Source organism: Bos mutus, chromosome 25 (assembly GCF_027580195.1).
Source record: "Bos mutus isolate GX-2022 chromosome 25, NWIPB_WYAK_1.1, whole genome shotgun sequence".
NCBI classification, from domain to species: Eukaryota; Metazoa; Chordata; class Mammalia; order Artiodactyla; family Bovidae; genus Bos; species Bos mutus.
The window spans coordinates 6,345,675-6,373,401 of NC_091641.1; the positions used below are offsets into that span (position 1 = coordinate 6,345,675).

The 27,727-nt window shown below is 49.5% G+C and overlaps 1 non-coding gene across 1 annotated transcript; it reads left to right on the plus strand.

Moving 5' to 3' along the window:
- Positions 1-22,381: 22,381 nt before the first annotated feature.
- On the plus strand, positions 22,382-22,453 carry TRNAS-GGA (transfer RNA serine (anticodon GGA)). Its single transcript has one exon. It is a non-coding gene; the product is annotated as a tRNA-Ser (tRNA).
- The last annotated feature ends 5,274 nt before the right edge of the window (positions 22,454-27,727 follow it).

Genomic DNA, 27,727 nt, shown 5'->3' on the forward strand with positions numbered 1-27,727 from the left:
GGGCGCTCCGGGCAGTTCACCGGGCTGGACTGTGGCTCCTTGCCCACATAGCCCCTGGGAAAGGACAGTCACTCTCCCCAGGCCCCTCCATTGCCCTCGTATCCTCAGTGGGAGCCCTGTACCCTGTGGAAGCGAGGTCATGGCGGCCTCGGAGCAGGCCTGGCCCGTGGCCGCCGCGGGCTCCGTCTGGGAAGGAAGTCCATCCACAGGGAGGCCCGCTGTCAGCCCGGGCAGGGCTGAGGTGGTGGCACGGGCACGGGTCCCCGTGGCTGGCAGTGCCCACCCTGCGGGGGCCGTGGCACTAGCCCTGCTTGTCTGGGGCCCTGCCTGCACCTGCCTCTCGTCGGCTGGGAACTGGAGACGCAGAGGTTCTGTGATGAGCCAGCAGCCGTCACCTCCGTTGTGTCCTGGCCCCAGGGACTCTTGGCAAAGGTTGTAACTGAAGCCTGCTCCATGGACAGAGGAGCCTGGCGGGCTACTACTACGGGGTTGCAAAGAGTTGGACATGACTGAGCAAGTGACCCTACTTACCTGAGAGTCAGCCCATTCTGGGGGCTGTGGTGCTTCTGCTTGGGGTCTCTGGCCCCCGTCAGGGGGTGTCTCTACTGTGTGTGTGTGTGCGTGTGTGTGTGTGTGGTCTCTGCACCCTGTTGGGGTGGGCGTGTCTCTGGACTGTGTGTATGTGTGGAGGGGACCTGATGGTGACCCAGGGGTGTGTGTGTGTCTGTGTGGGTGGACTCTGGACCCTGTGTGTGTGTGTAGGGGTGTGTGTGTGTGTGAGGGGTGTCTCTGGACCTTGTGCATGTGTGTGTGTGTGTGTGTGTGTGTATGGGACCTGATGGTGACCCAGGGGTGTGTGTGTGTCTGTGTGGGTGGACTCTGGACCCTGTGTCTGTGTGTAGGGGGGGTGTCTGTGTGTGAGGGGTGTCTCTGGACCTTGTGCGTGTGTGTGTGTGTGTGGAGGGGACCTGATGGTGACCCAGGTGCAAGAGAAGGAGCCCCACACATGGGTCTGGCCGCAGCCGGCAGCACCCACGGGCCGGCGTGAGACCCTGCTGGTCACTCAGCCTCTCGGGGCCTCGGGCTCTCCGTCTCTGCAGTGGGTGTGGCAGCAGCACCGATGCTGAGGGCCTGTTAGGGGACATCAGCACCCAGCACGTGCAGGGACGCCTGGAGCAGAGTGTCAGCTTGCTGTGAGGACCAGCCTCCGTCCTGATGGCAGCAGCCGGTAGCGGGCTGCCCCTGGGGGCCTGGGGTCCCCTGCAGGGCTGGTGGAGGACTTGGGGCCAGAGCTGTGCTGTTGCCCACGAGTGACAGCTACTCTCGCTGGTCACTTTAAAGGACGGGCAGTGAGCAGGTCCGGGCTCAGCCCTGTGGATTCGGTCGGCATGACCTGCCCCATGCACCCAGTGCCCCTGTTGCTGTGTCTGTCACCCCGACCCCAGGAGAGGGGATCTGTGTGTCTGCAGCTGAGGGTGGGCTGGCCCATCCAGGACAGAAGTGGGGCCTAGCCCTCGACTGCTCACCTTGAAGCTGTTCCCTGAGCCCCATCTGGGAGCAAGGATGGCGGAACTTGGGTCCCCAGGATGCCTGAGCCCAGCAGTGGGGTCAGCATGTGTCTGACGGTGGATCTGCGTGGTCTCTGGGCTCTCACTGGAGCGCAGATCCGGGAGCCTCCAGACAGGAATTTCACAGGGGGCCACCTGCGTCTCCTGTAGCTGGACAGGGTGTGGGGCACCTGGAGCCCTCTCGTCCTGTGGGTGGAAAAGCTAGAGCTGTTCTGGGCAAGTGCTCAGCCATCTCCTTAGGCGAGTGCACACCCAGCCCAGGACCAGTGACTTCAGGAGTCGGGTGCCCCTTGAGAGCAGAGTGAGCACGCACACGCGGGGAGTGCACCTCCCAACTGTCAGTCCCGTGGCGGAAGAGGGCGCCCGCAGCATGACCGTGACAGGCAAGCAGGCCACGATGGTGGGAGTCGGGGCAGTGGCTACTCTTGGGATCTGTGACTGAAAGGTGCTTAGACTTCTCAGGTGCTGGAACTTTGTATGTCTTGGTCTGGGTGTGGACGGCACACGTTCTCAGTTTATAAAGCCGTGCTTTCAGCATATCTGTGCTTTGCTCTGTAAGTGTGACACTCGAGAAACCAAAGTGCCCTGACCGAGGGGCTGCGGTCCTGGCCCGCGTGAGATGCCTGCAGGCCTGGGCTGGCCCATCCCGCCTGGGCCTCAGTTTTCCCAGCTGGAGCAGGGGGACCCACACAGCTGGGGAGGCTTGAGCCCCGCCCACAGGCACGTGCACCCTGACTTTGACCACGCTGCTCCTGTGGCCCCCACGGCGGGGCTCAGTGTTGGGAAATCGCCGACTTGCTTCCCTCGGCTCATCCAGAGCCAGCTGGGGCCTGGCCGCACTTCTTCCACTTGGAGGGCACAGCGGGGGAAGGCCCTCCACGTGGTGGGTGGGGGTTGGGGGGAGGCCCTGTGGCTGCCCCGGCTGGTACTTAGGGGGGCCCTGGGGACACCGGCTCAGGGCCGTCTGAGTCCCTCTCAGACCCCTCCCTGCCGCAGGAAGGGCCCTCTGACCACCACTGAAACTTGTCATCACAGTGGTTCAGAAAATCTCAGTCATTTATTAACACTTGGCTCGAGAAAACAGCGACGGTTGAATGCCCTTTGTGTCAGACTGCTGAAGACAGCAGCCTTCAGACCCCTCCCCCACTGGGAGCCAGCCTAGGGTGGACAGCTGGCACACCTCCTTCCACGGGAGAGTAAACGAGGCCACTGGCTCAGGTTGCCCAATCCCGGTGCCACGGCAACCTCCAGCATCACGTGCCAGGCGCTGACGGATTCTTTCCCTTCCTCTCTTTTATTGTATTTGATGTTTCTTCATCCCTTTATTTGTTCATTCATTTTCAACAGCTTCATTGAGTTTTAATTCACAGATTACACCACGCACCCACTTAAAGGGTCACCTCGATGGTCTTGGTTGATCCGTGGACGAGAGCAGCCATGACCTGGTCCATTGTGGGGCATTTTCATCACCCCAGAGAGAAGCCTGTACCACTTACTGACGCTCTCCCCCGCCTGGCCATGGGCAGGTGTGCCTGTAAAGCTCAGCGTGGTGGTGATCTCTACCCAGGGCTCCCTCTGGCTCAGTGCGCTGACCTGCGGCCCAGGCCGTCCCCGCTGGTGGCTCCTGCCTGGCTCTGCTCTGCTGCGTGTCTGCCCGGCTCTGTCGCTGAAAGCCACTCAGGGGCAAGCGTGTGGGCAGGGCCTCCACGTGCCCAGATCTGCCCGTGCCTTAGAGTCTCCCTGGAGCCACTGAGAACATGAACACAAACTAGGAGAAAAGGGGGTGCCTCGTCTTCACCACTGGAAACTCACCAGGCCCCCAGGTCACAGCACAGTTTGCCCTGGAATCTCCCATGGTGAGCGCGATGCTCCACCCAGCCTGGGGCTCCAGGGACCACACCCCAGGGGAAATAGTTTCTGTGGCCCAATGTGAGTCCAGAAGAGGTCCTCAAATTTGCAGCATGTTGAGCTGGTGAAGGAGCAGTTATTCCCAAGCGTCTCCGTTTGTAGGTCTCTTGTCCACTGTGAAACCCAGGTCACTACTTCTGTGGGCCCATTGCAGCCGCGGGGGCCTCAGCCTCGGGGTGCCAGGCAGGTGTTTGCCCCAGCTGCTCCCCCCGCGCACCCCTCTCGGCTCAGATGGGCCTCAACCCTGCTCTCATTGCAGCGGTGTTATTTTGATTAAACATTTATTTTTCAAACTGGTAGAAATCACTGTCTTTGACCAAAACATACATGATTTGTGTTTTTTAAGTCAACTGTGCTCTACTCAAAACATATTTAAAAGACGGGCAAAGTCAGTCTGGACTGTTTAGGTGATACCATGGCGACTCCAGGAAGAAGCTCAGGGACCAAGAGCTGACCCAGGGCCTGGAGGGTCCTTTCCGAGCGGGTCACAGGCAGTGAGTAAGAGGGTCCAGCCGAGAAGCCTGTCCGCCGCGGCTGCTGCAGGCCTGGCCTCCTGGGAGACGCACGCAGGGTGGGGCAGGCTGCAGGACCCCGCCTTCTGGGGCATCGGGGTGGCCTCCTCAGACCTGTCTGCCTCCCCCTGGATCCCCACCTCCCTCAGTCACAGACCCTCCCTCACTGCCCTTCGCAAGGCTTGGTCGGCTGGGCCCGCCCTCATGCTTCCTGCTGACCTGGTGAGAATGGGCCAGATTTTCTGTTCATGAGAGTTTCCTTGGATCCCGGGTAATTCTAGGCAGAAATTTGGGGTCAGCCTTGGACTATTTCTCTCCAGCCACACTGAGTTCTGGATGACCCCCCATCTGCAGAGACAGCTGTTTGTGACAGCAGCTGTTCACAGCAGCACCTTCAGCTGCAAGAATCCGGATCCCTGCTCCCAACGCCCAGAGCACACCTCTCCATCCCTGAAGGTCAGAACTGTGCTCCTGGCCCTGTGGTCGTTTAGGGCCAGACCTTCTCTTCTTGATGACCATGTTCTGTGGGTCCCTGGGGTCTGGTGTGTACATATGTGTGTGTGTACTCACTTGGGTGTGTGGAAATGAACACACCCAAGTGTGAGCAGCCAACACACGTGACATTACACAGGTGGATAAATGGCCTCAGGCACCTCGCTCAAGGTCACAGTGAGGACGGGTGGGAGGCAGGGCCCTGCTCCAGCTCCGTGTGGCACCCAAGCCCGGGTGTGCGACCATGGCTGTCCTACCTCCCCACGGGCACAGGCCCCCAGCCCGTGTCCGGAGGATGAATGCCTGGGCGCCTACCTTGAGGAACTGTTTTGGGAAGAAGTGTTTTTTGTCAAAGAAACCACCGATCCCTAATTAAAGCGGGAGGAGCAGTGGTAAGTGTGTCAAAGGCGCTGTCTCTGCACGTCTGGTTCCCAGGCTCACGTGTTAAGTCCCAGCATCCAAGGTGACGCTGTTGGGGGTGGGGCTCAGCCTGGCAATTTTAGGGGTGGGGCTCAGCGTGGCACTGTTTGGGGTGGCTCAGCTGGCACTGTTTGGGGTGGGGCTCAGCTGGCACTGTTTGGGGTGGGGCTCAGGATGGCACTGTTGGGGTGGGGCTCAGTGTGGCACTGTTTGGGGTGGCTCAGCTGGTACTGTTGGGGGTGGGGCTGTCAAGGAGGATCTGGGCCCCTGATGAGGCCCCTCAGTGCTCCCTCCCTGCCTCCACCTGGTGGGTGCACAGTGGGAAGCAGCTGGCATGAAGCAGGCAGGCTCACCACCGTGCTGGTCGGGGCTCCCCGCCTGCAGACTGTGAGCAGTCCATGTGCACTGTCTGCCAGCCACCAGGTGCAGCATTTGGTTGTGGTGGCCAGAGCTAAGACAGGGAAGACCAGGAGCGGGAGGAGGGCCCCAGCTCATCCTGGGGCTGGAGAGCCTTTCTGGGGAGCGGACGTGGAGATGGGCCTTGAGCTGAAGGAGGGCCAGATGGATGGAGTGGCTGTAGGCAGAGGCAAAGGGGTGGGTGAGGCCTGGGGCAGCCTGTGAGTTACAGGAATGCAGAGACCTTGGTGTGACTCCACGAGGTGTTTGGGGCTGGAGGAAATAGGAAGACCCCCGAAGGTGCGCGGGGTGGAGGTGGGCGGGGCAGGTGGGCACAGTGGAAGTGGTTGGGTGTCCAGCAGACACTCCTCTGATTTACTGGGGAACTGTCACTGGAGAGTCCATTAGGGGCTGACCACAGGGGCTCTTTGAGGGCAGGGGCAGGGCCAGGGAGTAGCCATGGAGAAGGAGGGCTGGGCAAGTCAAGGAACTCCTGGGAGAGCCTCTTCACATGATGAAGGTTTGTGGGGAGAAAAGATTTGCTTCATTTTCCCTAAAGACCTGGAAAAAGGAGAGCAGACGGCTGGTGGAAAAGGCAGGTTGCTGTGCGGAAAGTGGGAGTCTGGAAACGGAGGTCTGAAATGCTTGCAGGAGGTGCCCTCTCTCCCTCCCTCCCTTCTCTCCTCTATGCAGGCCCAGTTCTCTGCTGGCAAACATCGGGGCTCTACAGCTTCCCCACTGCACTGCAGCTGTGCCTCTGTTAAGACAGTAGTCTATTTTTTCCAGTACCTTGCAGTGAAACCATCGTGACCTTTGACATAGATGAAATGTATGCTTTTTCCGAGTGTGACTCAAAGCATGTGACGTTTGTGACCAGGCAATTCTAAAAGTGGATGGGTAATTGCTGGTTCTCCTTCCTGTGAGGACTTTGTAAGATCACGTACATTCACCCCCTCACAGAAGACAACTAGAAAATCTGCACAAAATGCAAAAAGGAGCTGCTTGAAGGCATCAGCGGGTGAGCAGCCGCTGCAGACAGGTTCTGGACAAAGGTCTGTTTGAAGAGCGTTCTGTGGCTTCCAGTTTGGGGCGCGTGGACAGTGCTTCTGGGATAAATGGGTCTTCACCTAGAGAACGAGAAGATGGAATTAGGGGAGCAGTGGCCTCTGGAGAGCAAGGGGGATCCCAGACAAGGAGAACTTGATGGGAACTCTCAGATGGCCCACCGCCTTTCCTGCTGGCTGGACCACATGCACACAGCATTCTAGAGTAGCCCAACACACACAGACAGAGATCTGATCTGGGCGTGGAGCTGAAGCCAGACCCCAGCTGTGCTCACTGCCTGTTAACTGGAAGGGATGCCCGTCACTGAAGACCTGTTTTATGTGCAATAATTGGTTTCTCCAAATACTCATACCAGGGTGATCTGTTGGTGCCCAGGAGTGGGATTGCTGGTTCATGTGGCAACTCTCTTTTCAGTTTTTTGAGGAACCTCCATACTGCTTTCCGTAGTGGCCACATGACATTCTCACCAGCAGGGTAGGAGGCTTTCCTTTTGCTCACACGCCCTCTGGTGTTTGTCATTTGCCATTCTGACCACCATCAGGTGGGTTCTGATTGGCATTGCTCTGATAATTAGCAACGTGGAGCATTTTTTCATGGGCATACTGGCCATCTGTATGTCTTCTTTGGAGAAATGTCTATTTAGACCTTCTGCCCATTTTTTGATTTCTTTAAAAGTGGTATGAACTGTTTGTATATTTTGGATATTAGACCCTTGTTGGTCACATCATTTGCAAAGTTTTTTCTCCCCAAAGTTAGCATAGGTGCCCCATATGCAAAAGAATAAAGTTGGACCCTTGCTTCCCCCTGAATACAAAGTCAATTCAAAAGGGATCAGAGCCCTAGATGTAAGAACCAAAATTATAAAACTCCTAGAATAAAACATGAAAGTGAGTCCTCATGACCTTGGATTTGGCCATGATTTTTTGATCTGCTATCAAAAGCACAAGCAACAAAAGACCAAATAGATGAATTGGACTTCCTCAACAGGATAAACTGCTGTGCATAAAAGGAGCAAGGAAAAAAATAATCCACCATCCAAAATGGCACAATATGTTTGTAAATCATGTACCCGATGACGTCTGTAGCCCGCCCACCAAGCCCCCGCTGGCCCAGTGGGGTGCCTGTGGGGTCCCTCCCATCACAGGTGATAAGGGGGTTTCAGGCCCCGGCACCCATGGGGTGGACACTGGTCACCCTCAGCACCCTCAAGGAGTGAGTGCTGGATGGTTTTGAGTGCAGGTTCCTTCTCATCACTGCCCTCAAAGACTGGAGGCTTCAGCAGCCTCCAGAAGAACACAGAGTCTCTGGGAGTCTTTGAGAACCAAGAGAACATCCTTCATTTTCCTGAAGAGTACGTCTTACTTCACCTGCAGACAAGTGAAGTAAGTGGTGCTCTGTGCTGGTGAACTGTTGGGGAGGACACACTCCGTGAGTCTAGGGTTAGCTCTCAGTGTTTACTGAGTTTATGCTTTTGGACTGTGAACTTCACAAGTATTTCTTAGTTTCTTTAGTGCTGCTGGGAGTAGCCAGCTGTTGGCTGTGGTGAAGTGTAGTCCAGCGCACACATGGCTGCACGCGCCTTTTCACAACCTGGTCTGCAGGATCTCAGGGTGGCTCTTTTCATCCCTTAAGTGCTGTTCCGTACCCTTTATATAGTGACTGTGACCATTTACATGCCACCATCAACATAAAAGCTTCCCTTTCTCCATGCCTTTTTAACCAACTATTGTTTGTAGACTTTTTCATGATGACCTTTCACACTGGTGCAGAGTGACACCTTGTTCTGGTTTTGATTTGCATATCTGTAATAATTCTTTACAGAGTTTTGCCAAGAGAACACACTGGTCATAGCAAACACCCTGTTCCAACAACACAAGAGATGACTACACGCAGATGTCACCAGATGGTCAACACCAAAATCAGACTGATTATATTCTTTGCAGCCAAAGACGGAGAAGCTCTATACAGTCAGCAACAACAAGACCAGGAGCTGCCTGTGGCTCAGATCATGAACTCCTTATTGCCAAATTCAGACTTAAATTGAAAAAAGTAGAGAACATCACTAGACCATTCAGGTATGACCTAAATCAAATCCCTGATGATTATACAGTGGAAGTGACTAATAGATTCAAGGGACTAGATCTGATAGACAGAGTGCCTGAACAACTTTGCTCAGAGGTTCATGACATTGTACAGGAGGTGGTGATCAAAACCATCCCCAAGAAAAAGAAATGGAAAAAGGCAAAATGATTGCTGAGGAGGCCTTACAAATAGCTGAGAAAAGAAGAGTAGCGAAAGGCAAAGGGGAAAAGGAAAGATATATTCATCTGAATGCAGAGTTCCAAAGAATAGCAGGAAGAGATAAGAAAGCCTTCCTCAGTGATCAGTGCAAAGAAACAGAGGAACCAAGAACAGTAGAATGGGAAAGACTAGAGCGCTCTTCAAGAAGATTAGAGATATCAAGAGAACATTTCTTGCAAAGATGGGCACAGTAAAGGACAGAAACAGTATCAACCTAATAGAAGCAGAAGATATTAAGAAGAGGTGGAAAAACTATACAGAAGAACTGTGTAAAGAAGACCCAATGACCCAGATAACCACAATAGTGTGGTCACTTACCTAGAGCCAGACATCCTGGAATGCAAAGTCAAGTGGGTCTTAGGAAGCATCCCTACAAACAAAGCTAGTGGAACGAAGCAACTGGAGCTCAATTCCAGTTGAGCTATTTCAAATCCTAAAAGATGATGCTGTGAAAGTGCTGCAGTCAATATGCCAGCAAATTTGGAAAACTCAGCTGTGGCACAGGACTGGAAAAGGTTAGTTTTCATTCCAATCCCAAAGAAGTTAGTTCAGTTCAGTCGCTCAGTCATGTCTGACTCTGCGACTCCATGGACTGCAGCACGCCAGGCTTCCCTGTCCATCACCAGCTGCTGGAGCCTGTTCAAACTCATGTCCACTAAGTCAGAGATGCCATCCAACCATCTCGTCCTCTGTCGTCCCCTTCTCTGCCCACCTTCAATCTTTCCCAGCATCAGGGCCTTTTCCAAGGAGTCCATTCTTGATGCCAGGTGGCTACAGTATTGGGGCTTCAGCTTCAGCATCAGTCCTTCCAATGAATATTCAGGACTGATTTCCTTTAGAGGGACTCTCAAGAGTCTTCTCCAGCACCACAGTCCAAAAGCATCAGTTCTTCACTGCTCAGGCTTCTTTATGGTCCAACTGTCGCATCCATACACGACTACTGGAAAACCATAGTTTGACTAGACTGACCTTTGACAACAAACTGACGTCTCTGCTTTTTAATATGCTGTTTAGGTTTGTCATAATGTTTCTTCCAAGGAGCTAGCATCTTTTAATTTTGTGGTTGCAGTCACTATCTGCAGCGATTTTGGAGTCCAAGAAAATAATGTCTGTCACTGTTTCCCCATCTATTTGCCGTGAAGTGATGGGACTAGATGTCATGATGACTGTTTTATGAATGTTGAGTTTTAAGGCAACTTTTTCAGTCTCCTCTTTCACTTTCATCAAGAGGCTCTTTAGTTCTTCACTTTCTGCCATAAGGGCGGTGTCATCTGTATACCTGAGGTGATTGATATTTCTCCTGGCAATCTTGATTCCAGCTTGTGCTTCATCCAGTCTAGCATTTCTCATTATGTGCTCTGCATATAAGTTAAATAAGCAGAGCGACAATATACAGCCTGACATGTCCTGTTGAAGCCTAACTTGAAGGATTTTGAGCATTACCTTGCTAGCATGTGAAATGAGTGCAGTTGTACAGCACTTTGCACATTCTTTGGTGCTGGCTTTCTTTATGATATATTGGAAGAGCACGGGTTTGTGACGCAGGTTTTTAGGTGTCCAGGAACTTGACTCAGATATATGTAGATGTATGTCTACTCTTGCTCTGAAGAGTGTGTTCAGTGGGTTCTCTGTGCAACTCGGTGTGTCTTTTCTGATGACCTGTTGGGTACGTATCAGTGTGTCTGGGGCAATGCCAGTCTTAGCTCATCCTTCTTCTTTTTTTTGTAATCGTAAGTTGGTTTTCGAAGTTCCTAAGCCTGTTTCTGTTTTGTACAGTAATTCATTGGTATAAACTGATAGATTCCATGTGCGGGTGATACCTGATGAGACTTCTCTCTCTGTGTCTGATTGACTTCATTGCGCACGATCATGTCTTGGTCTGCCTCTGCTGCTGCATGACATTATTTATCTGATTACCCTGTTTTATATGTGAGGAGTATTCCAGGATCTAGCTGTCTCACTTAGTCTTCATTTTTCACTCTCTGGCCTTGTTGGTTGATTCTCTATCTCGGCTCTAGTAAATAGTGCTACTCTGAATATAGGGGTGCGCGAGGCATTTCAAATTATGATTTTTCCCCATGTCTGAGCCCAAGACTAGGACTGCTGGCTCACGTGGTGCCTGCGTGTTGGGTTTTCAGGGAACCTCCGTGTTGTTTCCCACAGTGCTGTGCCCATCTACACCCCACCGAGTGTGGGGAGACCCCCTTTGTCTCCGACCTCTGCAGCATTTAATCTTTGTGGCTCTTTCTGATGATGGCCATCCTGACCATGGTGAGATGATTCCTCAGTGTTGTTTCGATTTGCATTGATTTGATAATTAGACATGTGGAGTGTGTTTTCATGTGCTTTTTGATCTTATACAGTGTGAGTATAGTTTACCTGTTGAAATTGGCCTCTTGAACATAGACCCGGTTTTGAATTCTTTTTTTGGTGCTTTACCCTAAGGACGTTTCTTGAGGGCGTTTCTCCTTTCCAGCCCTGCATGCCTTGTGAATACTGAGATCATTAGCACCGGTTTTAAAGTTGTTGTTCTGGAAAATGGCCACAAGGCGGCAGCATTTCTTCCTGCCCAACTCTGGTTACTCAGGCAACCAGGGGCGGGGCGGGGCGGGGCGGGGCGGGGCAAGCCTTGCTCCCGGATTGTCGATTTCAGCGGCAAGCGGCCTGAGTAACAAAGAGCCAGGTCGTGTTGTGTCTCTCGATTTCTTCCCCCTTAACCTTTATTCCCCGGACACACGCTAATTCCTGCAACTCCACTCTGTGGAGGGTGATGTCGTCTGTAATGGGGTTAACCCCAAGGAAGGAGGCTGGAGTTGGGATCCCCACCACCAGGAGTCTTGGAGACCAGGGGACTTTTCAAAGCTCTCCCATCCCAGAAGTTCCAGCAGCCTTTGAGTGCAATAGGCTTGGCTTGGCTGCAGGAGGACCCCCGCCCCCCGTGCCCACACACACGCACACACTCCCTGAGCTGGAGATTCGCCAGGTCCTTGGGTAGAGGGCTCATTGCAGGCACTTCTTTCTAGACCACTCAGATGCAAGACACTCCAGCCTTGGAACCCAAGTCTGCTCAGCCTCCAGGGATGTGACACCAGCCTAGGCCACCATGTCTGAGGGGCCTGGAGCTAGCATTTCCATTTCTTCTTTTTTTATTGTATCATTTGAATTGGGGTGTGTAAGTGATTTACAATGTTGTGGATTTTTTTCCTGGTAGACAGCAACTCTGTTCACTTATTGGAGAAGGAAATGGCAACCCACTCCAGTATTCTTGCCTAGAGAATTCCATGGACAGAGGAGCCTGGCAGGCTGCAGTCCATGGGGTTGCAAAGAGCTGGACACGACTGAGCGACTTTCACTTACGTATAGACTGTGTGTTCCTTTCGTGTGCTTTTCCATATAGTTTATTGCAGAGTGTTGACTAGGGTTCCACATGCTATACAGTGGGTCTTTCTGGATTATTTCGTAATTAGGAGTGTGTATATGAACCAGCTAACTTCTCCCCACTCCCTTGCCTTCTTGGTAACCATGTTTCTTTTCTATGTCTGTGAGGCTGTTTCTCTTTGGAAAAGATGTCATTTTTATCCATTTTTAGAATCCACCTAGAAGTGATGCCATATAATCCTGGTCTTTTCCTGTCTTTCTGCTCCACTTAGCATGATCACCTTTATTTTCTCCTTTGTGACCAAACATGGCATTATTTCATCCTTCCTTACGGTTGAGTAATATTGCACTGAGTCCATGCACCCTGTCTCTTTACCGTTCATCTGTCCTTTCCCACCTGGGCTGCCCCGTGCCTTGGCTACCGTGCCCAGTGCGGCCGAGATTGCAGGGTGCAGCTGTCCTTAAACTCTGGGGTCCTCAGGACCCAGGACCGGGCATAGGATGGCTGGGTCCATGGACTTACACGTTGAGTTATTTAAAGAACCTTCACACTCTTCTCCCTAGTGGATGTCCTGATTTACATTTTCAACAACACTGTGGGCGAGCCCCCCTCTCTCCACACCCACTTTAGGACTCATTGTTGGAGATTGTTTGAGATGGCCATTCTGATCTCAGTGAGGCAGCAGGGATCAGTGGCATGAAGTGAGATCTTAATTCTCTGCCCAGGAATTGAGCCTGGGAAGCCTGGATGAGAACCAGGACTCCTAGCCACCAGGCCAGCAAGGGCTAGAGGCTAGAAGCTCTTTTTCCCTGGATCTTTGCCCCCAGTGAAAAATGCATCTGTCGCAGAGGCAGAAACTGTGAATGCAGGTACAAAGTTTATCCTTAGAGATATCGCACAACAACAAGTGGGAGAGCACCCAGAGAGACGTGTGTTTAGTCAAGACAGAAGCAAGGCGGAGTCGCAGCCCAGAAAGAAAGGCTGTGGGCACCCTCCCTGGTGAGGAGCGCAGTAGAGAGGCGGCCAAGGCGTTTACGTAGGGCAGTTCTTCCAGGACTTTGTCCTCCTTCAGGCCAATTATCTTGTTTCTTTGTCCACATCTGACCTAACCTGGGACCCTCCCCTGGGTGTGCACGCACCCCTCAGCCACGATGGGTCTTGAAGTGAAGGCTTCTGGGAGAAGCAACTCCTTGTGGCCTGGCATTATTCCTTGACCTTTGACCCACAAGGAGCCTTTCTGCACATGCATAGTGTCTCCCTTGTCCAAAAAGTGGGGGAAGGGAGATCCCTTAATCTTTTACTCACATGGGTTTCGACCCCTCTTTGTCCTTGCCTTGACTACTGCCATGACTACTACCTTAACGCGTTTACAGAAGACAAGCACCGGCTGTTCACCCTGTTTCTGTTGTTCCTTCCATTTCAGAGGGCAAACGAGGCTGATGTTAACGCCTTGACTGGAGCCCCCCGTCTCTTGTCTTAGGAAATGAGCCTGCAGCCCACTTCTTCCTGCCCCGTGGAATGTGAACAAGAGGCCAGCTGTAAAAGTCTAACCGGAGCCCATCTGTCTCCTAACTCATCCTGACTGGTGTGAGGTGATATCACTTTGGACTTGATCTGCTTTTCTCTTGTAATTAGTGATGCTAAGCATCTTGCAAGGAGATCAAACACGTCCATTCTAAAGGAAATCAGTCCTGAATATTCATTGGAAGGACTGATGCTGAAGCTGAACCTCCAATACTTTGGCCAACTGATGGCCAAAGAGCTGACTCATTTGAAAAGACCCTGATGCTGGGAAAGATTGAAGGCAAGAGGAGAAGGGGACGACAGGATGAGATGGTTGGATGGCATCACTGGCTCAATGGACATGAGTTTGAGCAAGCTCTGGGAGTTGGTGATGGACAGGGAAGCCGGGCATGCTACAGTCCATGGGGCTGCAGAGAGTCAGACACGACTGAGCGACTGAACTGAGCTGAGCATCTTTTCATGTTTTTATGGCCCTGTGTCTGCCTTATTCAGAGAAATGTCCACTGAGATCTTTAGTTCAATTTTTAAAAATAAATTATTTATGTGTGTGTTTTTTATATTGAGCTGCACAAGCTATTTATACATTTTGGAGTGAAATCCCATTTAGAAGCTTGTCTTTTTCTTTCTGTTAGGATTTCCTTTGCTGTGCAAATGCTGTTAAGGTTAACTAGGTCCCATTTTTTAATTTTTGTTTTATTTTTCACTAGCGTAAGTGGTGGATGAAGAACAACTTGCTGAGATTTATGTCAAAGCGTGTTCTGCCTGTATTTTCCTCAAGAGTCATATAGTACCTGTCCTTTTGTTCAGATCTGTTTGGAATTTATTTTTGTGTATGGTGTTAGGGAGTATTCTAATTTCATTGTCCTTTTCATTGTTTAAGGAAGCTCCATACTGTTCTTCAGAGTGGCTGTTCTCAATTTACATTGCCAGCATCAGGGTTGGAGGGTTCCCTTTTCTCCACACACTCTCCAGCACTTATCATGTCTAGAGTTTCACCAATGGCCATTCTTAGCGGTGTGTGGTGACCCCTCGGTGTAGTGTAGATTGTAGTTCTCTATATTTATCGATACAATTTTTCGTGTCATTTTCTGAATGGATTTGAGTAAAACATGCTTCTCAAGCATCTCCCCTTTTGAATCCTTTTTTGATGACCACACCTAGGACATTTCTTGAAGGCAAGAGTTTTTTACTGATAGCCCCACAGGCCTTGTGAACATTAAACAGTCCATGGAATTCTCCAGGCCAGCATACTGGAGTGGGTAGACTTTCCCTTCTCCAGGGCATCTTCCCAACCCAGGGATGGAACCCAGGTCTCCTGCATTGCAGGTGGATTCTTTACCAGCTGAGCCACCAGGGAAGCCCTAAATGCCCATCAGCACAGCTTTTAAGTTGTTGTCACAGAAAGTGGCCGCAAGGCTACAGCTTTCTTCATGCCCTACTTTTTTTTGTTGTATTTTTCATTTTTATTATATATTGTGGTAGCGTAGATTTCCAATGTTGTCTTTGTTTCAGGTATCTGGGAACTACTTCAGATATACATAGACATGCATCTATTCTTGCTCTGGGCTCTTTTTCCCGCATAGGTTATTACAGTGAGTTGAATAGGATTCCCTGTGCAGCTCAGTATACCTTTTCTGATTATCTTTCGGATATATGTTAATGTATATGTGTTAATGCAAGAGTCTTAATTTATCCCTCTTCCTGACTTTTTTTGATAAGCAGAAGAAACTCTGGTTTTCGGGGTTCGTGAGTCTTTCTGTTTTGTATAGTAGTTCCTTTGTACAGATTGATAGATTCTACCCGTAAGTGACACCTTATGATATGTTTTTCTCTCTGATTTACTTCACCGCATATGACAATGTCTTGGTCCATCTGTTCTTCTGCCAGTGGCGTTATTTTATTTTGGTTTGTGACTGAGTAGTCGTCCAGGGTCTTGGATCCCACTTAGTTTTCCTTTCTCAATCTCTGTACATGCTGGTTGATTGTCTGTCTTGGCTCCAGTAAATAGTGCTGCTCTGAGAATAGGGATGCCTAACTCATTTCAAATTTTTATTTTCTTCGGTTTTGACCTAGGAGTGGGCTTGTGGGGTCATGTGGTGCCTCGTGTTGGGTTTTTAGGGAACCTCCATGCTGCGCCCATCCACACCCCCACCAAGAGTGCAGGGAGACCCCCTTGGTCTCCGACCTCTGCAGCGTTTATTCCTCGTGGCTCTTTCTGATGATGGCCATCCTGACCATGATGAGATGATTCCTCAGTGTGGTTTTGATTTGCACTGATTTGATAATTAGTCATGTGGAGTATGTTTCCATGTGCTTTGTGATCTTATACAGTTGAGTACAGTTTACCTGTTGAAACTGGCTTCTTGAACATCAGCCCTGTTTTGAATTCTGTTTTTAATGGTTCACCCCTTGGGATTACTTGTGGTCAGGTGTTTTTTCCAGCTGCAGGCCTTGTGAATATTCAGAGGCCTTCATCCCAGGTTTTAAAGTTGATGTTCCGGGAAGTGGCCACAAGGCGGCAGCATTTCTTCCTGCCCAACTCCGGTTACCTAGGCAACCAGAGCCTGTGAGAAAGCCGTTCTCCTGGACTGTCACTTAGGGCAGAACGTTCCAGAAGAAACACCTTAGGCTTCTTGTGTTTCATGACATCTTCCGCCTTATCTTTTATCCCCTGGACATAGCTAATTCCTGCAACAACACTCTGCGGAAGGTGGTTTCAGCCGTAGGTAGGGCGACCCGTAAGGAAGGAGGCTGGAGGTGGGACTTCACCCCCAGGGACTTGGCGCCCAGGGGACTCGCTCAGATCCAGGACACTGCAGCCTTGGGACCCAAGCCTACTCAGGGCTCCAGGGGTGTCACCTCAGCACTGGTAACCACACCCAAGGGGAATAGAGTCAGCATTTCTTTTCCACTTTTTTAAAGATATAATTTAAAAATGTTGTGTTTTATTGAAGGATAATTGCAATATTGAGCTGGTTTCTGCCATACATCAACATGGATCAGTCAAAGGTATACATTGTCCCCTCCCTCATGAGCCTCCCTCCCACCTCCCACCCCATCCCACCCCTCCAGGTTGTCACAGAGCCCTGGTTTGAGTTCCTGAGTCATACAGCAAATTCCCACCATCTGTTTTACATATGTTAGTGTATATGTTTCCACGCTACTCTCTCCATCAGCCCCACCCTCTCCTTCCTACCTGCCACGTCCACAAGTCTGTTCTCTATGCCTTCTTCTCCATTGCTGCTCTGCAAATAGGGTCATCAGTACCATCTTTCTAGATCCCATATACATGCATTAATACACGATATTTATGTTTCTCTTTCTGACGTAATTCACTCTGCATAATAGGCTCTATTTCCATCCACATCCTTAGCACTGACTCAAATGCTTTCCTTTTTATGGCTGAGTAATATTCCATTGTGTATATGTGCCACAGCTTCTTTATCCATTCATCTGTCGATGGACATCTAGGTTGCTTCCATGTCTTAGCTATTGCAAATGGTGCTGCAGTGAACATTGGGGTACATGTGTCTTTTTCAATTGTGGTTTTCTCAGAGTATATGCCCAGTAGTGGGATTGCTGGGTCATATGGTAGTTTTATTCCTAGTTTTTAAGGGAATCTCCATACTGTCTTCTATAGTGGCTGTCTCAATTTACATTCCCACCAGCAGTGCAAGGGTGTTCCCTTTTCTCCATACCCTCTCCACCATTTATTGTTTGTAGATTTTTTTTGATGGCTATTCTGACTGGTGAGAGGTGATATCTCATGGTAGTTTTGATTCCATTTCTCTAATAATGAGCGGTGTTGAACATCTTTTCATATGTTTCTCAGCCATCTGTATGTCTTCTTTGGAGAAATGTCTCTTTAGGTCTTCTACCCACTTTTTGATTGCGTTATTTTTCTGACATTGAGTTGCATAAGCTGTTTGTATACTTTGGGAAGTAATCCCTTGTCAGTTATTTCATTTGCTATTATTTTCTCCCATTCCAAGGGTTGTCTTTTCTCCTTGTTTATAGTTTCCTTTGCTTTGTGAAAGTTTTTAAGTTTAATTAGGTCCCACTTGTTATTTTTTTTTTTTTTAATTTTCATTACTCTAGGAGGTGGGTCACAGAGGCTCTTGCTGTGGTTTATGTCAGAGTGTTCTGCCTATGTTTTCCTCTAAGAGTTTTATAGTTTCTGGTCTTACAATTAGATCGTTAATCCATTCTGAGTTTATCTTTGTGTATGGTGTTAGGAAGTGTTCTGATTTCATTCTTTTACATGTAGCTGTCCAGTTTTCCCATCATCACTTATTGAAGAGACTATCTTTGCCCCGTTGTATATTCTTGCCTCCTTTGTCAAGGATAAGGTGCCCACAGGTGTGTGGGCTAATCTCTAGGCTTTTGAGTTTGTTCTATTAGTCTATAGTTCTGTTTTTGTGCCAGTCTGGAGGGTTGATTCCTCCAGCTCCATTCTTCTTTCTCAAGATTGCTTGGCTATTTGGGGTCTATTGTGTTTTCATATTAATTGTGAAAATGTTTTTTCTAATTCTGTGATTGCACTGAATCTGTAGATTGCATTTGATAGTATACTAATTTTCACACTACTGATTCTTCCAACCCAGGAACATGGAACATCTCCCTGTCTGTTTATGTTGTCTTTGATTTCTAGTATCAGTGTCTTATAGTTTCTGTACACAGCATTGTTAAAAATATATAATTTGAATTGTAGTATATATGTAATTTGAGGGCATCCCTGGTGGCTCATTAGTAAAGAGTCCATCTGCAAAGCCAGGAGACGTGGGTTTGAACCCAGGGTAAGAAGGCTCCCTGAAGAAGGAAATGACCACCCACTCCAGTATTCTTTCCTGGGAAATCCCATGGACTGAAGAACCTGCTGGGCTACTTTCCATTGCAAGAGTCAGCAATAGCTTGGTGAGTGAACCACCGCCGCACGCAGGCGATTCAGTGTTTCGGGTTCCCCTGATATACAGGGGGAAACCCCTGTATATACACCCTGTATATACACCACCACACGCAGGCGATTCACAGTGTTGCGGGTCCCCCTGATATACAGCAACTGTGGGGCTTCCCAGGCGGTGCTGATGGTAAAGACCCCACCTGCCAACAGAGGAAACATAAGAGATGCAGGTTCGATCCCTGGGTTGGGAAGGTCCCCTGGAGGAGGGAATGCAGCCCGCTGCAGTGAACGTGTCGGAGAATCCCGCGGACAGAGAAGCCTGGTACGTTACAGTCCACAGGGTCGAAAAGCGTCGAACACGACTGAAGTGACTCAGCACGCACACACACGGTCTCCAGAGTGGCTCTACCCGACTGACGTCCCAGCATCAGTGCAGGAGGTCGCTCATTTCTCCCCACCCTCTCCAGCCTTGGTTCTTTGTAGAGTGTTTGACAATGGCCAGTCTGACTGGTGTGAGGTGATAACCTCATTGTAATATTGATTTGGATTTCTCTAATATTTATCAATGTTGACATCGTTTTCTGTGATTTTTTTTAAAGAATATGAGTAAAACATCTTGCAATTGACTCTTGAACGTCTGCCCTGTGTTTTGATAAACACTCCTAAAACATTCCATGAAGGCGGGTGTTCTTCACTCACAACCCCACGGGCCTTCTGAATATTGTGTCCATCAGCACAGCTTTTGACGTTGTTGTTACGGAAAACAGCCGCAAGGCGGCAGCATTTTTCATGCCCATTTCTTTTTTCATTTTCTTTCTGTGCAATTTCATTTTGATCTTATTGGAATAGAGTTGATTTTCAATGCTGTGTTTGTATAAGGTGTACAGGAACTTAATTCAGTCATGCATAAACACATATCTGTTCTTTTCCAGGTTCTTCTTCCCATATAACGAAGATCCTAAAAAGTACTGAGAAGCAAGAGTCGGAGGAGAACAAAAATGCAGCAAGAGGTGGTGCAAACAAATGCAAAATCCAAGAAATGTAATCCTGTAGAAGCAGGGCTCTACGAGTTTAAAGCCCGGAAACTGGATTCCGGAATTCTTTACAGTGGGCACGTTTCCCCTAAGAAACTGCCTGAGAAGCCACCCACCGGGTCCATCTGCTTTGATTTTGAAATGAAGAAAAGAATCAAACAGCGAAAAGCAGAGAGGGTATTGGAAGATAAACACTTTAAATTTATGTGAAGCCTTACCCTTCTTGTATCTTGTTAGGTGTTCCTGAAAAGAAAGAAACTCCACTCACTGACCCCAGGACGCCTGCCTTTACTGGGAAGAAGAGAACCCAACACCCACTCAAGAAGATGAAGAGGAGCAGCCAGTAGTGATAAAGAGCCCAACAATCGCCCCATGCTGGAGCACCTTTGAAGCCCAAAATCCCGGTGAGGAGAACCGTGGAAATGCGCCCTTTCTCTCTCTCTCTCTCTCTTCTTTGCCCTTTCTCTTATGATTAAAAAAAGTCCCTTACAGAAGGAGAAGAAAATAAAACAGCTGCAGAAAGGGGAGATGCCCAACTTCTAGGCACTTCCTTCACCTCATTTTACACCATTAACCTGCAGGAGAAGATGAAGAACAGGCTCAGGCTGAGCCTTCTGCGTGTTGCCTGGCAGAAGAGGCGCCTGAAGGCACACACTTGGCTTCTCTCCGCGCCCGGCGACAAGGGCTCCTCCTGGGGTGATGGGCAGAGCAGCTCTGTGTCCCGCCGGCGTCTGCAGCCGGGTCTGGGGGCGGAGTCGACTGGAGAACCCGGGTGGTACCCACCAGTGAAGGGCCTCACTCAAGGTAGTTTGTGCGGCTTCCCTCCTCCTCCTCCTCTGTTTTGTAAGTGTCAGAATATATCGTTGGTTTACTTTGTAATTTATTCACTTAAAGTGTAGTTTTTTTTTTTTTTTTACTGCTTTTATCCTTCATTTTTTATATTTAAATCTAAAGATACCTGATTTAGTTTACAGTTTATGTCTGATTCTTTTCTCTTCTCCAGCAAGATGAATTTGGAGTTAAGGAGCCCTTTGCTGTGAGAGGGGAGCCCCGTTAACCCCCCGATGAGGCGGACTTGATCGGTGCGTCCCTCACCGGGGCTGTCTGTCCGCTTCGGGCGGGGCTGCTGTTCAGCACCTCCTTCCCTTGTTGGTGCTGACGATGAAGGAACGCTGAGCAGGACACGTTGTAAGTCCCCCTGTGACCTGGGCTGGGATCAATATGTTTATCTTACTAACAATTAAAAAAAACAGACAGTTCCGTACTCCGCTCCTCAGTGACTCGGCGTGCGCACCGCATCGGCGCCGCGGGTGTTCTCTTTGCTCTGCCCCTTCCCCGCCGCTTCCCTTCGCAGGCTGCGGGCGCCGTTCACACAGCGGCAGTGTTCCCTCGCCGCGGCTTCCTTTGCGCGTCTCTGCGGTTCCTGGTGTGCAGCACTTTTCCATGGACTTTGATTTTAACTAGTGTGTGTGGAATTGACTGCGGAAGTTTTCTTCTTCGCACTCTGCCCAGTTTTTATTCACTTTCAGTTAGTTACCCAGGGACATTTTTAAAGTGCCGGTATCATTTAGAGCCTAGCAGTCCTTGTGAATATGAAGTGTTCATAAGTGTGGCAGTGAAATGAGAAAGTTTTCTTTTTCTCTTTTGACGTTTGAGTCCTTCTCTCCTTTAACTGTTCCTGATCTACAGTCTGCAATGATAACTAAGTTTCCTTCTTTTCAGAAGACCAACCTGTTATGTAAGCTCTGTCCTGCACCTGTGTGTGTGTGTGTGTGTGTGTGTGTGTGTTAGTCGCTCAGTCATGTCTGACTCTTTGTGATCCCATGGACTGTAGCTCGCCAGGCTCCTCTGTCCAGGACATTCTCCAGGTAAGAATACCGGAGTGGGTTGCCATGCTTTCTCCAGGGATATCCCGCACCTATTGCCATCTAACTCTGCATGAGCCATACTTTGCATCTATTATCTTTTAATTTCATGCTAGCCACATCCTTAAGTTAAGTGATGCTTTACCTTATTCTCTGCAGATCTTCCCTTGTCATTTGTTTGTCTCTCTTTTTGCATTATGTAAGGAAAGCCGCAGTGCAATCTGCAAAAGGCAACGGCCCCAACTCCTGGGGCTGCCTGCCGGACCCAAGCTACTGGGCTCCCTGATGCCAGCCTGTTGGCTGTTTTGAAACAAAGCGAAAAGAAAGAACCCAGGGTCCTTGCATGCTTGCTCTCCATCTCCAGCCTCTGACCCAACTGTGTGATCCCTTGATTCCCCATTGGGGGAGACACAGCTCTTGAGGCACGAGCCTAGCGTTTTCTCTCCTCTGCCAGCTTGGGGATTAAAGCCATTTCTATTTCCTCCAGAAAACATTTGTTTCCAGAAAAGTATAAGGTTCCTGTATTTTTGTTCCTTTTTGCCTTGTTTCAAAACAGTCAGTAGGTCCTTCTGAAAAGAAGGAAACTTAGTTATCAATGCAGACTGTAGATCAGGAACAGCTAAAGTAGAGAAGAACTCAAAAGGCCAAGGAGAAAAAAACTTTTTCTTATTTAACTGCAGCATAAGCAATAGCTTTAAAGTTTCTGTTGCAGGAAATGGCCACAAGGAGACAGGATTTCTTCATGCCCTGCTCCTGTTACCACAGTAACCAGAGCCTTAGGGTGACTCCTAGTCCGTGGTTTCTTCTGGCACATGCCAGAAGCCTGTGGCTCATTAATCCTTGTTTTTTTCTTTTTAAACTTCATTTTTACTTCTTTTGGAGGATAGCTGACTTACAATGCTGTGTTTGTAGGTGGAGAGATTCTTCATCAGTTATCGCCATACGTATACTGACTCATCTTTGTATTTTTCACATACATGTTATTATAGAGTGTGTAGTACACAACTCCTCACTGCTTCCCTGGTGGCTCAGAGGTTAAAGCGTCTGCCTGGAATGCGGGAGACCCAGGTTCGATCCCTGGGTCGGGAAGATCCCCTGGAGAAGGAAAATGGCAACCCACTCCAGTACTCTTGCCTGGAGAATCCCATGGAGGGAGGAACCTGGTAGGCTACAGTCCATGGGGTCACAGAGAGAGTCGGACATGCCTGAGTGACTTCACTTCACTTCACTCAGTACACCACCCTTTCTAAAGTAGGTCTGTGTCGATTCTATATTCTATATGTATTTGTGAGGATAAATGAATCCCAACCTCCTAATTTATCTCTTCCACCTGCAACTCCCCTTTGGCAACCATGCTTGTTTCCTGAGACAGTGTGTGTATTTTGCTTTTATAACATAGCTCTTTGGTGTCAGTTCCTCCTTCTGAAGTACTTTGCTCACTATGATTGTTCTAGATTATCCCCCAAAATGGCATTATTTCTTTTCATGGCTGACTCATGCTCCATTCTATGCATAAATGAAGTCTTAATTCATTCACCTGTGCACGCACGTTTTGGTTACTTCCAGGTCTCAGCTGTTTGAACGCTGCCGTGTGCACGCTTGTGTGCATTGTTGCTGTTGTTCAGTCGCTACCTGGGCAACTGATCGCAGGGCACACGATCAGGCAAAAAGCCAATGAGCAGCAGGTGAGGCTGCCGCTGTGAGGCTGCCGCTGTGATCTCCTTCCAGCAGACCGTCCAGCTCAGCAGACACCAGAGCTGCCCCTTGTCTTCCGGCCCAGAGTCCGGTGTGTTTTTGCAGCACCTCCACGGGACAACAAAAACCCAAGTCTGCCATCACCAAGGCAGTGTGTGCAACATTATTGTGACAGCTGTAAAAACAGGACCACACAGAACCAAAGGGAAAAGAGGAGGCCTTCTCTGGGACACGTGCGGGGGAAGGAGACCAACCTGACACATCTCTCTACCCAGCCAGGAGGTTACAGGAACTCACTCGTCTCCACCATAGGGGCCCAACCAGCAGAGACCTGGTGTCCTAACCAAGGGTCTTGCCACCCTGGGTGCAGGGTCTGGGGGGGGGGTTCACCCTGGAGACTGTGGACATATGACCCCAGGTACAGGATCTGGGAGGTGGGTCGCCCTGGAGACTGGACGTGTGAGCACGGGTGCAGGGTCTGGGGATGGTGTGGGTCTCACTGCAGGCACGTGGGTCTGGATCCTGTATGTAGAGACCCCACGTGTGCTCTTTACCTCAGTGTGTCTGGTCCGCTCTGAGATTTCCAACGTCTGAATTGAGGGTGTTGCCTGGTTAACCTGTGGTCCTTTTTCTTCTCTTCGTATTGGCCCATTCACATGAGGTCCAGCACCCTTGAGTGAGTTGCTGCTCTGTGTTCTGCTGGGTGAAAGAGCCTTTGGTGGTGTCACATTAATATCATAGCATATCATGTGTCTAATTCACAGGCTCACCGCTGTCTGGCTTCCTCTAGACTGAGTTCATGTAATGTAATTTGCAGTTCACTGTCATTTTATATTGGGAGTAGCATTGCTTTCTGATGTTTTGTTTGTTTTCGGTGTACCGAAACACCTGAAACGATGAATCAGCTGAACTTGACTCAGGTACATGGACGCGTATCTCTTCTTTTCTGCTTTTTCCTCATACAGGTTATTACCGTTTGTTCAGTAGAGTCTCCAGTTCTATTCAGTAGGTCCTTTTTCATTATCAACTTGATGTATATTCGTGTGTATATTTTCATCCCAAACTTAATTTGTCTGTCCGTTCTAGCTTTCCTTTGATAGTCATAATTTGATTTTCTCAGTCTGTGAGTCTGTTTCTATGTTGTAAATTAGTTCATTGTTATGAACTTACAGATTCCACTGTATATGATATCCTAGGATATGTGTCCTTTTCTCTCTGAAAAGCATTTATAGTATGATAATTCCTTGGTATATCCAAGCTGCGGCCTGTGCCATTCTTTCTGTTTTACGGCTGAGCAGCATTTCGGTGTAGATGTACCACACAGTCTTCATTTTTCTGTCAAGGACATTTTGGTGGATTCTGTGTCTTGACTGTTGTCAATAGTGCTGCCCTGAAAGTCAAGGTGCACGTGTCATTTTGAGTGGCGATTTTCTCTGCACCTAAACTGGGCGTGGGATTGCAGGATCGTACAATCCCCCTGTACTTCATGTTTCACGGAACCTCCATGCTGCTTTCCATCGTGGCTTCAGCGTTCACACACCGCCCAGATTGCGGGAGGACTTTATTTTCTGTACATTCTCTGCAGTGATTATTCTTTGTAGACCCTTTTTGATGAAGGCCATTGTCAGTGTGAGGTACCTCATAGTTTTTTGGCATCAATCTAAAAATTACTGATGTGGACTGTCTTTCCATGTGCTTTGATTATTATTTTACATCTTGTGAGAACAACTTACCTCTTCAATCTGGCTTCTTGAAAGTTGGCCCTGTTTGGAATTTTTTTTGATGATTTACCCCTGGACATTCTTGAGGGCAGGTGTCATTGACTGCCCTCTTGGACTTGTGGTGTTATGAGCCCTTTAGCATCTGTTTTAAGGTATATATATTGATCTGAACCAGCTACTTACTCCCTGTCCCTCCGCCTTTCTTTTTTGGTAACCATGAGTTTCTTTTCTAAGTCTGTGAGGCTGTTTCTCTTTTGTAAAGACGTTTATTTGCATCCATGCTTAGATTCCGCAGGAAGTGATACCCTAGATTTGTCCTTTGCTTTCACTTCACTTAGTATGATTATCTCTAGTTTCTTCCCAGTAACTGGAAGTGGCATTATTTCATCCTTGTACAGGTCTGAGTGACGTTGCATCATGTACACATACCCCATTTTCTGTCTTCATCCATCTGTCCTCGTACACGTAAGTTGCTTGGTTATTGCACCGAGTGCTTCCATGATCATTGGGCGTGGGTATCTTTTTAAACTTCTGTTTTCTCTGGATCTATGCCTAGGTATGGGATTGCGGTCACTGGGCACTTCTGTGTTTAGTTTTTAAGAACCTCCCATGATATTCTCCCTAGAGGGGGTACTGACTTACATTCCCACCAACAGTGTAGGAGGGTCCCCTCTACTCCACACCCTCTGGAGACTTTATTGTTGTAGCGTTTTCAGTGTGGCCATTCAGATCAACGTGAGGTGATAGCTCATTGTACATTTGATTTGCCTGTCTCCAAGAACTGGTGATTCTGAGCATCGTCTCATGTGCTTCATTGCCATCTCTATGACTTCTTTAGAGAAATGTGCGTTTAATCTTCGGCGAATTTTTTATTGGATTGTTTGTTTTTTGCTGTTGAGCTGTACTGGTGGTTTGTGTGCGTTGAGGAGAAACTCCCTATGCGTATCTTTGTTTGCAAGACTTTTTTTTCCATTCTGAGATTGTCTTTTTCTTTCGCTGATGGTTGCCTTTGCTGTGCAGACACTTTTAGTGTTTATTAGGTCCCGTTTGTTTATTTGTGTTTCATTTTCATGATTCTACGAGGTGGATCAAACAAGCACTTGCTACCTTTTATGTCAAGGCGTGTGCTCTTTTCCTCAAGACTTCCGTAGCACCTGCCCTTCTACTTAGCCCTTTGATGTATCTGGCGGTTGTTTCCGTGTGTGCTGTTCGGCAGCATTCTAGTTTCACTGCTGAGGAAGCTGCCCCGCGTCCCCCACGTGGCAGCCCCCGTTTCCGGTCCGCGTCTGCGTAGGCGGCGCCCTCTCCCCACGCGCTCTCCAGCAATTCCTGTTTGTATTCCGTCCACGGCCGTTCTGACCCGTGTGAGGTGACACTTCCCTGAACTTTTGATTTGCATTTCTCTCACCTTTAGCGCCGTTGACATCTTTACATGTGATTTTTTAAACAGTGTGAGTGGCTTCTTGAACGCCTGCTCTGTTTTTAATGTTTTCCTGCGGCCCTCCCCTCGGGCATTTCTTGAGGGCAGGTGTGTTTCACTTACGCCCGCAGGCCTGGTGCCGGTGAGCAAAGGGTTCAAAGCTGCGGTTGTGGGAATTGGCCGCAAGGCGGCAGCATGTGTTCACGCCCCTACGCTGGTTACGGGGGACCAGAGCCTTAGCGCGAGTCCTGCTCCTGGACTGCCGGTTCCAGTGGAACATGCCAGAAGAAACACCGAAGGCTCGTGTCCCATTCCGTCTTCCTCCCTTACCCCTATGCCCTGGACCCATCCCAGTTCCTGCAACACCACTCTGTGGAGGGTGCTGTCATCACAGGCGGGGCGATCCCGAGGAAGGGAGCTGGAGGCGGCACCCAGGGCCTTCCCGACGCGCTTCCCGCCGGGCCGCCACGTCCCTTGGGTGCAGCAGGTGTAGTTTCAGCGCACGAGGACCCGCCTGGATCTGGAGGCTGCCGGCCGGGGCAGAGGGCAGCAGGCCCCCAGGCCCACGTGGCAGGGCTCATTGGCTGGCACCACCTCCCACCCGCCTCAGCCCCAACAGTCCACCCAGGGACCCAGGCTGCTCAGGCTTCGGGCACGTGGCGGCAGCCCAGGTCACAAGGCCTGAGGGAGCGGTCAGCACTGTTCCTCTGTACTTGCTGTTCTGTATTGGTGCAGATGGGACCTGCAGTGCTGTAGAGGGTGTTTGCTGTTTTGTTCCAGGTGTACAGCAGCATGATGCACTCATGCACAGCCGTGGACGTGTTCTTTTCTGGGTTCTCTTCTCATACAGTTTACGATGCAGTGTTGAGTATGGGCCCTTGTCCTACAGTGCGTTCTTGTTGATTGTTTTATAAAGAGACGTGTGTGTGTGGGTTCCCCTGCGCCCTCTCACTCCCTTTGCCCACCACTTTCCCTTTGGGTAACCAGAAGGCGCTTTGCTATGTTGTGAGGCTGTTTATGTCTGGTAAAGAAGTTCATTTGTATCCACTTGGAGAATTCACCTCCAAGAGATATCATATGCTTGTCTTCCTCTGTCTTTTTTACGTCACTTTGTAGGATCGTCTCCACTTCCTTCCTTGTTGCTGGGCGTGGCGTGACGTCACCCTCTTTTCGGCTGAGCGATGTTGCTGTGTGTGCCCACACGTTTACCCCTCACCTGTCCTTGCCCACTCAGGCTTCTTCCGTGTCTTGGCTCTTGCACATGGTGCTGCCATGAACACTGCTGTGCACCTGTCTTTTAAAGTTACGGTTTTCTCTGGATCTGCGCCCAGGAATGGGATTGCTGGGTTCTAAGGTACCTCTCTGTTTAGTTTTTCGTGACCTTCTGCCCTGTTCTCCTTCGTGGATTGAATGACTTTCACTCCCACCAACAGGGAGGAGGGTTCTTTCCCTCCATTCCCTCTCCAGCACTTACTGTCGTAGAGTTTCTATGCTGACCGTTCTGGCCTCTGTGAGGTGATGTCGCTT